This window comes from Lissotriton vulgaris, chromosome 1_1 (assembly GCF_964263255.1).
Source record: "Lissotriton vulgaris chromosome 1_1, aLisVul1.2, whole genome shotgun sequence".
Classification (NCBI taxonomy): Eukaryota; Metazoa; Chordata; class Amphibia; order Caudata; family Salamandridae; genus Lissotriton; species Lissotriton vulgaris.
In genome coordinates, this window is record NC_141685.1 from 1,063,984,753 (window position 1) to 1,063,993,377 (window position 8,625).

Genomic DNA, 8,625 nt, shown 5'->3' on the forward strand with positions numbered 1-8,625 from the left:
GGACCCCAATGGGAAGCCCAACCCAAGGACAGGCGTCCACGGACAACAAGAGGAGAAAGGGAAGCAGAAACACACCCCCCACACCAGGTTGGGAGAGCAAAGCCACAAGACCAGGGCAAAGAGGAACCAGAGCCCATAACCAGCATGAAAAAGGACCCAACGAGTCAACAGAAGAAACACCAAGGACACAAGGTGCAGAAGAACCCAAGGAACCACAGCCGTGGAGGCATCCACCACCCTCCGGAGCCACAACCAACCCCGAGCCGGGGCAGGAGGGTGACCAAGCAGGACCTGCAGTAGATCCAACAGGGCAGAGAACAGATCCGAACATATGGAACGCCTCATGAAATGCATGTCATCCTTGCGCAGGGGCCATGCCAACCCTCCCCCAGTAATGCTCAATTTAATTGCATATGAGCTGCCGAAGCGAGCACTGAGAAAACAGCTCCCTGCAACGCGTCAAACTGGTCCAGAGAAACTGAAGCCCCCGAACAGGAACCAGACGAGGAACGGCCAGACCCAATACGACCCCAGAAACCGGAACCAGGCAGCAAACCCCCACAGCAGGAACCAGCACTGTGGAAAAACCTGAGGAGCAGGAGAGAGGCCGAAAGGTAACACCTGAAAACAGGAAACGGAACCCAACCACCGCAAACCGCAGGAAACCTCTGATCAGCCGGATGGATGGGAACATGAAAAACAGGCAACTCCCATACCCAAGGAAGCCAAAATCACCCACCAGGAAGAGGGGAATGCCGGTATGCAAGGGGCACAACCAAAAGGGGCACTGCGGCACCAACCCGACCAAAGCCCTGGGAGGCAGAACCGTACTGAAGGACCAACGGGAGCCAGGATCAGGAACAGAGAGGAAGAGGACCCCCGGCCCCACTCCATCACCGAAACCAGCACAACAGAGCGTAGTGATAAAAAATAGGCCGACGCCAAAGAACATGGCGGAATGCATCACAGTGCGAATGGACAAAGAAGCAACCGTGAAAACAGCCTAAAAGGGGGACAGCCCCGGAATGGAAACCGGCAACCAAGAGCGATGACCGACAAGACTCACCATTCGGAAATCACACCGGACCAATGAGCCAGGAACAACTGAGCCGAGCGCCCAAATCGCAACAATGTCAACAAAGGAAACAGGGGACCTACAAGCAGGCCAACACAAGGAGCGGAACACACAGCCCGAAGAGGAAGAGACGCAACCACCAGGCCACGAAGATTCCTCCTGGGCACAACACATGCGACTGACACCCAGGGGCAACAACAGGCGACGCAGAGGCCGGGAACTAAACTGAATCCAAAAAAGGCAGGCAATGGACCAAGGCGCCAGGGTAGTGACAAAGCACCAAAGGGCGGGCCAGAGAGAAATCTCACCAGCCCCCACCGCCCCGGTAGCCGAGGACAAGGCCCAACCATTCGGGCCAAGACCGGAAGGAGGGACCCCCAAGAAAAGAACCTGCGAAGCACAGGCTGAAAAAGAGCAAGCACACACCCCAAAAGGAGAATCAACACACAAACTCTCGAGAGCAGAATCCACCAACCACCCAACCTGGACCTCCAGGGAAGCCACCTCCGAAGACAGAGGGAGAAGGAGCAAAAGGAAGAAATGTAGGATACCGGGTGACAAAGACCGCCAGGCGAACCGTGTCCCCAAAAAGTGAGGAATACATACCCCGCATGGCAATGCCAGGCCATACCGCAGCCAGGACAGCCAACAGGACAGCATGAAATGGCAGGTAAAAAAAGGGGAATAAACCCCGCAGTAGATAATGAATCAGGGGAAAATGTCCACGACCCCACCAACAGTAGAAGATGATCTAGCCGCATGTACCAGCAGTGCAGACAGCGCAAAACAGTCCAAGAAAAACTGCAAAAGAACACCACCACCCTGCAGCTCCAGGACATCATGCTGCGTGGACAAAGAGAATGCACTTTTTTAAAGCACAGCATGAAAATTAAACATCTCAAGTCACTACAACAGCATTGACAGGACTTGAACCGTTGTCTTGTGAGAGCCTGTGACACCAGAGGCATAAGACATTCCATCGAGCTATAGTTCCTTGGATGCACCGGAGAGGAAGTCCCCTCACACATGGCGAGCAAACCCCACAGGAAACTCCCAACACACCAATAAAGGAAGTGCCCAGCAACCTCCCAGCAACCTCCTGAAACACTGCCCCCAAACATCAGTCTCGCATGTGAGACCGGAAAATAAACAAAAAGGGCAGCCCTGCAGTCTCCATCCACAGCCACATATGAAGAACATGGCTGCAGGGGCCGGACACTGCACTAAAGCACCAGCACCGGAACGACCTGGGGCCAGAACACCAGGAGGGCTCCCCGCCCCAGCCCAGCACATGAAAGGGGAGCATCCTGACCCCAGAACAGGAGCATGGCCAACCGGAGGACCAGAGCGACCGCGCTGGGAGAAATGTAAAAAGACCAACATCAGAAACATTTAAAAATGCAAAAGAAACACTCACGACACAGACAAACCATCCAGAAGCAAATCGGAACAGAGGCAGGAACCGGGAGCACCAGCGTTCCGACAGCCGTTGGAGCAAAAAAACAGGCATGGCGGTGTGTGGGAGGGGCTTATGTAACCTTCGAACTTTGGATTTCTGATGTTTTGATTGGCTGGGTGGAGGCAGGACTGCCTCACGTAGTAAGGACTAGGACGGGGAGGACCCATGAGGGGGTAATGACACTCCTGTCACATCTATTTCGCTATTGTGAGAATCCTTGAAGGCTGTTGTGTGGGTCACTTTATCGCTATGGCAGCTCATTCCAACAGGGACAGAAGCAAACTACGCTCCTAACTCGAATCTTAGATTAAGGTGTTAGAAGACTCCCATAAACGCACTGATACCCTTGTGCTCTGCTGCCAGCTGACCGTGGCCCATAAACATTTTAAAGCACTAGGCACGGGTTAGGCAGAGTATGCCCTCCTACGGGTAAAACATAAGTATTACACAGAAGGGAATAAAGCACGCCGCTTGAAAGCTCACAGCCGCCGAGCCCATGCAGTTGATCGTAGAGTGCATGAACTAACAGGTTCCTGCGACATTCCACAAAACCAAGATGAGCTGATTATTTGAGAATTTAAAAGATTCCATGCTACCCTGCATTTGGCTTAAGATCTCACTAATGACAATATTGTTAACTATCAGGCTGCATTTCCTTTGACAAGTATCCCTCAGACTGACATCTCTGCACTTGATAGAGATATTACTCCTAATGAACAAGTTACTTACCTTCGGTAATGATGTATCTGTAAGAGACATATGTAGTTATAGATTCCTTACCTTCAGAAATACCCCCAGGCATCAGACTGGATTCAGAGATTTATTTCTTTAGCAGTATCCCTGCGCTTCATTAGGTGGCGTCGGTCGACTCCACGTCCGTTGTCGGCGTCATGTTCTCCGGGATGACGCCGCAGTGTCTAGTTAGATGCCGCCCCTGCGCACTGATGTCAGTTCTGACACGACTTTCCACGCCAGAAGCGCAGAGCCATGCAAGACACTGACCCCTGGTGCACATAACTCGGGCCCTGGAAGGGAGACCCTTTCCCTAGAACTCAGTTTGCAGAATGGGGAGGATGGGTGGGGCAAGGAGTGTAAGGTAAGGAATCTATAACTACATATGTCTCTTACAGATACATCGTTACCGAAGGTAAGTAACTTGTTCATTTGAAAGAGACTGTAGTTATAGATTCCTTCCCTTTATAGTAGATATCCTAGCAATGCCAACCCCGGAGGTGGGACAGCTAACCAAGTTCACACCAGAAAGTCCTGGAGAACAGAACGGCCAAAGTAGTCGTCTCTCCAGACTTGGCCGTCCAGCCAATAATGTTTGATGAACGTGTGCAGAGATGCCCACGTGGCCGCCTGTCAGATGTCAAGGAGTGGGACTCCACGCCCCAAGGCAGTAGTAGCTGCCGTCGCCCTGGTGGAGTGGGCACGCAGTCCCACTGGGGCTTCCTTCTTTGCCAAGGAGTAGCAGATTGTAATGCATAGGACAACCCATCGAGAGATGGTGCATTTTTGCACAGCCCAACCTTTATTGGCACCTACATATCCAACAAAGAGTTTATCGTCCACCCCGAAATCTTTTGTGCAGTCGAGATAGAAAGACAGCGCACGTTTTGGGTCCAGATGGTAGAGACTCTCCTCCTCCTTGGAAGGGTGCGTAGGTGGGCAAAGTGATTGTCTGTCCTATATGGAAAGAGGTAACCATTTTTGGAAGAAAAGAAGGCCTTCTGTGAAGAACTACTTTGTCCGGATAAACAGCAAGAAAAGGAGGTTTTGAAGACAAACCCTGAAGCTCACTCACCCCACGAGCAGAGGTGATGGCAACAAGGAAGGCTGTCTTCAGAGTGAGAATCCTGAGAGGACAGTTGTGAAGAGGCTCGAAGGGAGTGCAGATAAGATAGGTTAAACCCAGGTTCAATCTACTTACAATAGGGGTCTTGAAAAGAGAAAGCTGATCAGGAAGGCGAAGAAAGGGTGATATGGCCGAACAATAGCCTTTAAGAGTGCCCAGGGCAGAGCCCTGCCGGGCCAAAGAAAGTATATACAAGAGAACCTCAGAAAGAGGGGCAGAAAGGGGATCCACAGCCTTTGTTGTGCACCATGCCACAGACTTGTTCCATCTACAGGCATGTGCCGTTTTAGAGGAGGGATGCCTGGCTGCCAAGATCACATTACAGACTTCCGGAGGAAGGTCAAAAGCTGTTAACTGTTGCCACTCAATCTCCGCACAAGGAGGTGGAGGCTGGACAGGTTCGGGTGGAAGACCCCACCCTGCTTATGCAACAGAAGATCCTCCCGAAGAGGAAGTCTGATCAGTGGATCGATGGCCATGCTCAAGAGCTCGGGAACTAGACTCTGCGTGCCCAGTCCAGACCCACAAGAATGACTTGGGCCCGGTCGCGCTTGATCTTCTACAGCACTTTGGGTAGAAGTGGCACAGGCAGAAAGTGTACAGGAGGCCACAGTTCCACTCACGACAAAAAGCATTGGCGAGTAAGGGCTGCCTTGGAAATTCCAAATGCGCAGAATTGACATTGCGCTTTTTCTCATCTGTGGCAAACAGATATAACCAAGGATCTCCCCACTGCTGAAAGAGACCTTGCACGACCTCCAAGTGAACACGCCATTTGTTATCCATCATGCATCGACGGCTGAGTTTGTCCTCTTTGGCGTTCAGAGAACCTGCCAGGTGTTGAACCGCCAGGGATAGGCCTGATGTTCCAGCCATTTCCATTCCCAAAGGCGAAGAGCCTCCTAACATAGGGTCCACGACGCCACCTCACCTTGTTTGTTACAGTACCACATGGCAGTGGTGTTGTCTGTGAACACACCTGCACTACTCTTCAGAACATTTCACCACGGTTTTGAACCTAGCCATCTCACAGGGCCAGTATCCCCTAAGTTGGAAAGCGACAGTTGTTAGGCCTCTTTTAAAAAAGCCCTTGCTAGACCCGTCAAACTTGAACAATTTCAGTCCCATCTCCCTTCTGCTGGTCCTGGCGAAAATGTTAGAAATCCATCTGAACTCTCATTTGAGTGCCTATCTGAGGGAACATCCGATTTTGCATAGCTCGCAACATGGCTTTAGAAGGTTCCATAGCACGGAGACCGCCCTCACTGCAGTTTTGGCTAATATTCAAGTGCAGGTGTATGCAGGTCATACCACTCTTTTGATTTTACTTGACCTCACTGAAGCATTCGATACCCTGTCTCCCCAGAGACTGGTGGAGCGCCTCAGGGAGATAGGGGTCGGGGGCCTGGCCTTGGATCTTCTGACTTCCTTCCTGGAAGAGCGGTCCCAAATAGTTAAATTGGGAAGCTTCTACGCGAAGTCCATCCCCCTTGTCTGCGGTGTGCCTCAGGGCTCCTCCCTGAGCCCCACTTTATTTAATATCTATGTGGCCCCGCTGGCAGGGGTGGTTAAGTCAATTGGGTTGGAAGTGTTGTCTTATGCGGATGACACCCAAATTATGGTGTCAATCACGAAAAATGCTAGGGACTCTGCGTAGAACTTTAAGAACTGTATGTTAGCAGTCTCGTTGTGGATGGTAAAAAACTATCTCAAATCGAACGGCGAGAAGACGGAAGTCCTGATTTTTGGAGACAGGCCTAACATCTGGTCTAGGGAATGGTGGCCTGACGCCCTAGGCACCTGTCCAACCCCAGTCTACCATTGGAAGAATCTAGGAGTGGTGATGGATGTCTCCCTATCCATGAACCTGCAGGTTTCTAGGACAGTGGCAACTTGCTTCGGGCTTATCCGGATCATAAGGAAAATCTCTCAGTTCCTCTAACTTGAAGCACGCAAAAAAGTGGAGGTTGCGTTAATATTGTCCAGATTGGACTATTGCAACTCCCTTTATTTAGGCATCAAAAAAGGCCAGTTGTGCCATTTGCAGCAAGTGCAAAATACAGCTGCCAGGCTGGTGATGGACATTCCCAAACATCATTCGGTGTTGTCCTCCCTTAGGTCGTTGCACTGGCTCTCGGTGGACCGTAGAATTGTGTTTAAAACCCTTTGCCTCACTCATAACGCATACTATGATCTGGGCCCTTCGGGCATAAAGTCCATTTTTCAACAGTATGTGCCCTCCAGAAACCTGAGGTCAGCAAAAAAGAATCTCCTTGCTGTTCCTAGGGTCAAAAAGGCGAGATGTGGCAGAAGGGCCTTTTCATTTGCAGCCGCAAATGTTTGGAACTCTCTCCCGGACTCTCTCTCTGGGCAACGAGTACACTCAATCTTTCATAAAGCCCTAAAGACATGGCTGTTCCCTGAAAGTCGGGTTTGAGTAGTAATTGGTTCTGCCTGTATGCTATCGGTGCTAGTGCCTTGATGCCCTTGGGCTAAGTCCGCGCTCTAAAAGTCTCACATTCATTCATTCATTCATTCATACTCTTCCTTTGATAGAAGGAAGGAGTGCAAGACGGATCGCCCGGAGCTCCAACAGGTTGATGTCGAGACCGGACTCCGCCGGAGACCAGAGACCCCTGATCTCAGCCTCTCTCAGGTGCCTGCCCCATCCCAGAAGTGACACATCCATCACTACTGTCAGCTCTGGTTGGGGAAGGGAGAGGGATCTGCCGCTTATCCAATCCTGGTTCGTGAGTCACCACTGCAATTGACCTGCAGTCTCCTGCAAGATCTGGACGACAGAGTCAATCTCACCATAATCTGGGATAGAGGATGAAACATCACTATCATAGCCCAAATATCCCGGACTCCCTGCTCTGGAGGATAAGCCTGAAACTATGCTGTATCCAGAACTGCTCCGATGAAAACGAGCTTTTGAGAGGGAATCAGGTATGACTTCAGCACGTTGATAGTGAACCCCAGCGAGTGCAGGTCTGTCGTAGTCTGGAGGTGGCCCGCCTTCAACAGCCAGTCGTCGAGATAGGGGAAGACTATAACCCCTGATCAGCGCAGACGAGCTGCGACCACCGCCATCCCTTTCGTGAACACCCAAGGGGTGCTGGTAAGGCCAAAGGTAAGGCCAAAGGGGAGCACGGTAAACTGAAAATGCTCGGGCCTACCGTGAACCATAGGTAACGCCTGTGGCTGGCAGGACGGGAAAATGGAAATATGCGTCCTGCAAGTGCAAATCTACCATCCAATCTCCGGGGTCGAGGACAGACAGGACCTGAGTAAACATAAGCATCTTGAACTTCTCCTTCCTGAGGAAGGGGTTGAGGGCCCTGATGTCTAAGATAGGATGCAGGCCTTTGTCCTTCTTGAGGACCTGAAAGTAGTGGGTATAACAAACACAACCTACTTCTGGTACATGGACCCTTTTGATAGCTACCTTGGCCAAGAGAGTTGGAACTTCCTGGCGGAGAAGGGCTAAGTGATCCTCCGACATGCAATGGAAGGATGTTGGCATGGAGGGAGGGGTACTCTCGAAGGGGAAGGAGTAGCCCCTTTGGACTATCTGCAAAACCTACCTGTCCGACGTGATGTTTTGCCAGTGGGGGGTGTGATGGCGAATCTGGTGGCCCGGAAATGTCTTTCTAGGAATACTAGGAGGCTGCTGCAGGGGGGTTATAGGTAGACTGGCCCGCCCACTAGCCCCCAGACTCGCATCGCTGGGTCCCACAGCCACGGCCACAAAGAGACTGGGTAGCTTGCGTGGCCTGGTGTTTGGACTGTGTTGAACGTGGTGGGGACCACTTCCGTAGCCACAAAAGGGACGAAAAGCAGACTGCGTGGGGCGAGAGGTTGCAGCGAGGCTCAAGGATCTGGCTGTAGCCCTAGAATACTTGAAGCACTCGAGCGCTGAGTCCGCCAGGTTAACCAAAAAGGCAACAGCCATCAAAGGGCATGTCCAGCAAGGTGGATTGGACATACCAAGAGAAACCAGATGTCCACAACCAGGCATAGTGCCTCAAGGTTACTGATGTGGAAATTGTTCTGCCCAGAGAGTAGGCGGCACCCATCCCACATCTGATGGTGAACTTTGCAGCGTCTCTACCCTCTGCCACTGCGTAGGTGAAAACGGCTCGGGCCTCCTCCGGGCACCGTGGCAACACTTGCGTAACTGTATCCCACACTGTATGGTCATAACGGCCCAGGAGGCTTGCGGTGTTCACT

General features: G+C 51.6%; 1 non-coding gene across 1 annotated transcript; it reads right to left on the reverse strand.

The window, feature by feature from the left end:
- Positions 1-325: 325 nt before the first annotated feature.
- Positions 326-434, reverse strand: LOC147748558 (U6 spliceosomal RNA). The gene has a single exon (XR_015300380.1). It is a non-coding gene; the product is annotated as a U6 spliceosomal RNA (small nuclear RNA).
- Between the last annotated feature and the right edge of the window lie 8,191 nt (positions 435-8,625).